General features: G+C 49.9%; 1 long non-coding RNA gene across 1 annotated transcript; it reads right to left on the bottom strand.

The window, feature by feature from the left end:
- Positions 1 to 489: 489 nt before the first annotated feature.
- LOC142053916 (uncharacterized) lies at positions 490 to 2,781 on the bottom strand. Its single transcript, XR_012659369.1, has 3 exons — positions 1,518 to 2,781; positions 1,014 to 1,128; positions 490 to 700 (listed from the first exon to the last, which is right to left on the bottom strand). It is a non-coding gene; the product is annotated as an uncharacterized LOC142053916 (long non-coding RNA).
- Positions 2,782 to 3,635: the final 854 nt, after the last annotated feature.

Raw genomic sequence — 3,635 nt, 5'->3', positions numbered from 1 at the left:
GAAATCTGATGGTTGTATTTCTCTGTAACAATTGAAGGTGTGTGCACCAGAGATTCCCCAGTGCCTAGGACACAACTATGGACTCCTGATCACCTGCAGGAGACATCTCAAAAGTGCAGAGCAAAAGAGAAACTCTGGTTTTTCAACCCAGCCTTCCCGTCTCTATACTAACCATACCAAAACCACCAGTATGAACAAGCAGTTCATGACTGACAGAGAGGGTGAAGTCTGATTTCCAAGGGCACACTCCAGTGGGAGTTCTCCAGCGCCTGATAAAAGGTGAGCTGAGCTGACAGCACCATGATGCTTTTAGCACAAACAGGCTCTCTCGCACACCCATCGGCCTCTCTCTTTTAACCTTACAGGAACTTCACTTTCAGATCTGTATTCTTTTGACAAATTAACTGACCAACAGGCCCACGCTTTTGGGGAGGTGCAGAGGTAGGGCACATGGAATCACATACACAGACAGACATACACACACAGCATGAATTCAGAGGCACTGTTTTACTAGGAAACAGTTATTTGAAAAAGTGCCCTATGTAAAAAATAGTAGAGGAGAAGAGAGAAATGTTGAAGATGCCTTGTGTTCATTTTCATGAGCTCGTAAAGTAGTTGGAGACAGATACATAAAGGTATCCAGGAACATCTGAGGAGTCATTGCTTTCCAGCACAGCAGTGACAGTCAGGGACCCCGAACCTGGACAGAATCACACAAACATTTTCAAATTACAAATGAGTCACTAATGATAATCAGATCTGAAAGAAATATATTTCCTCCTAAAACAAACACAAAAGCTGTTTTTCAATTATATGAGATGCAAAACAAGTCAAAAAGTCTAGAAGATATCATTGAAATACACCTGAATCTATGTCCAGAACTCACTGCTACACAGGGAAGGGGCCTTGTTTTAAGGTTGCAGTTCCATGTTACTTTTGAATTTCCTGACCACTACTCTGTTGCAATATATCTAAGTTTAAATTGCCTGCCAAGGAAAGTAAAACAGAGGCACCTCAATACGGGAATCAACCAGCCGTGAATCTACACAATATTCAGAATAAATGTTCTGATGACACAGAATCCTCATGATGCATCCAGCATTGTCTGAATGCCCCAGCTGGTTTTGCCTGGAAGGAAAAACATGTATGTATGAGCAGGGATACTGTTCAGAGACACTAAAACAGGTTTATAATACTCCATCCTGTTTTCTTCAGCACAAAAGTAAGCCCTGAAGAATACATGTCGGATATTTACTTCTGACAACAACTGGCAATAACTTTGTGCATTTCAAATGCCAGTCGGAAAACTTTCCAAATGACTGAAAGGTGCATGAAGGTCAAAAAGCTTTGAAGTCTTGCCAAGGATGATAAAACTGCTGAATTTGTTAAACTTATGTTCCCATGAAATTTTCACCACAACTGTTCAGCTTGGTGTCTGCCTAATCTGTCGAGACCTTTCAGCTACTCTGACAAGAAATAAGTGGCCAAGCAAACCATCAGAAGAGAAACAGAATCACCAAGGAGGCCCACTTGAAGCCTATGCCATGCTGGGGTTATATCTCGTCAGGCTCTTCCAGCGGTTGATCCCAGCAGCCACATTTGGGTTGGCACAGCGTGCCAGTGAGTCAGCATTTTTAAGTTACAACTGAGAAAACAAGAAAAAAAATATGCTGGTTTAATTATTTGTAAGGCAGCTAGCATCATCATAGAAGCACCCAAATTCTAGTGCAAACCAACTTCCTCCCCACTCTCTCCCAAAACTCTTTATCTTCTTTCCTTGAACTGACAATTCAGCAAACAGCCAAGGTGCCGCTTCTTTCTGCCTAGTATCCTCTGCCCTGCTTGCACATGTGCTTATCCAGTAACAGGCATCAATAGTGAAATAGGATTACGTTCCACTGGTTTAGAGCATGAGCACAGCCCCGGGTGGGGCTGCTGGAGGATCAGCTCTTAATAAGGTGTCCAATTTATAATCTAGCAGGGCGAGGAGCAACTGGCTTTCAGAATGAATAGCTCTTCTGTGTTACCATCTCCTGAGGCTGGCTGCCTGGCCAGCCCGCCTCATCCTTTTCTCTCTCTCCCTCTCTCTCTCTCTCTCTCTCACAGATGTTACACTTTCACTAACTTTTTGCTGTTCCCAGACTGGAAATATAAAGAGGAAGGAAGACACGAAGTATCCACCCGTATCTGTCGGACACTGCAAACTGCGGCAAAATGAACAAACTCCCTGCTAGCTTAATAGGAAATAAACCCCTGGTATTTACTTATTCCAAGAAGGTTTCATTTCAACCTAGGATCCTGCTCCCAGGGTCTTTGTGCCAAGAGATGTCTTTGTAAGGAATGTTTGTGCAACAACCCCAGGCCAGTGGGACACCAGGCACCACGCACAGCGTGCAGCCGATGGGGCGAGGCAGGATGGCCAAACGCTGCAGAGGGCAGGAAGTATGCAAAGGGCTGTGATTCCCAGGCTGATGCTCTCTCTGGTTTTCTCTTAAACCTCTGTTAAATGATGTCTGGCGACTCTGCCGGGGGGTGCAAAGTTAAGGAACTGATCCTTCCCAGCAGCCAGACGGGCTCCCCTCGGATGTTGCTTCCGACACGCACATCCCTGAGGTGCCACAACCGCCTCATCTTCCGCGTCGATGTTTCTCCCCTTGCGAGGCGACACCGCCACAAGCGCTTTTCCTCACGGCCGGCCGAGGCGCACCCGACCGAGAGGGCTCCAGCGGCCCGGCCAGGCCGAGACCAGCAACACCCCGAGGGCAGGCTTGCAGCGGGGGCCAGCGGGCCGCGGCGGGGCGGGGAGGGGAGAGCGGCGGCGGCGGCCCGGCCTCCTCACGCCCGGCGGCCGCGCACGGCGCAGCACCCTCTGGCGGCCCGCAGGAACCCGGCCGCCCGGAGCCCGCCCGGAGCCCGCTCGGAGCCCGCCCGGGGCCCGCCCGGGGCCCACCCGGGGTCCACCCGGGGCCCGCTCGGAGCCCTCAGAGCGGCCTGACGGAGCCCTGGCCGGGTGCCGCAGCACGGAAGCACCTGCCGCAGCACCCGGCCGGCCTGAATGGCCCTTGAAACGGCAGCGAGTTACCTCAGGAACGACCCTGAGCGGTGCTGTAAGGAGCATCGGAGCTGACCGTGCAGATCGGAAAGGGTCCGGCCCGCCAATGAAGGAGCACCCCGGCCTCAGCTGCAGAAAGAGTTAGCATAGCGGTTCTGCAAAGCCTGGCAGCGCAGACGAGCATCTCTCTCTCTCTCCCGTCCCATCTCCAAAGCGGATCTCTGCCCAAAGATTCACCCTGCCCCGGGAGACATGTCGCAGAGCCTCCTGTACCTCCAGCAGACACATTTAATAGATTTCCTTTCCACGGTGATGATCTAACCCAACCTCTCACAAAGCATAAATCTGTAGCACACTGCATTCAGGAATGACTGCTTCTCAATACCTATAGTCCTTTTTTTTCCGTCTCTCTACTGGCACTGCATTGTGTAGAATGACTCCCATCTGCAGCTCTTAAAACAAAACAAACTTAAATACAACTCCACCTGAAAACTTTCCATCATTCTGTGCTTCCCCCCTTGCCAAAGCAAAGTGAAAGGTGATACAACCAGCCACTTGATCAATCTTTGTCAGGGTCTGGGGC

This window comes from Phalacrocorax aristotelis, chromosome 2 (assembly GCF_949628215.1).
Source record: "Phalacrocorax aristotelis chromosome 2, bGulAri2.1, whole genome shotgun sequence".
Classification (NCBI taxonomy): domain Eukaryota; kingdom Metazoa; phylum Chordata; class Aves; order Suliformes; family Phalacrocoracidae; genus Phalacrocorax; species Phalacrocorax aristotelis.
Note: the sequence above shows the minus strand (reverse complement) of the source record. Positions and strands in the feature narration are given on the sequence as shown.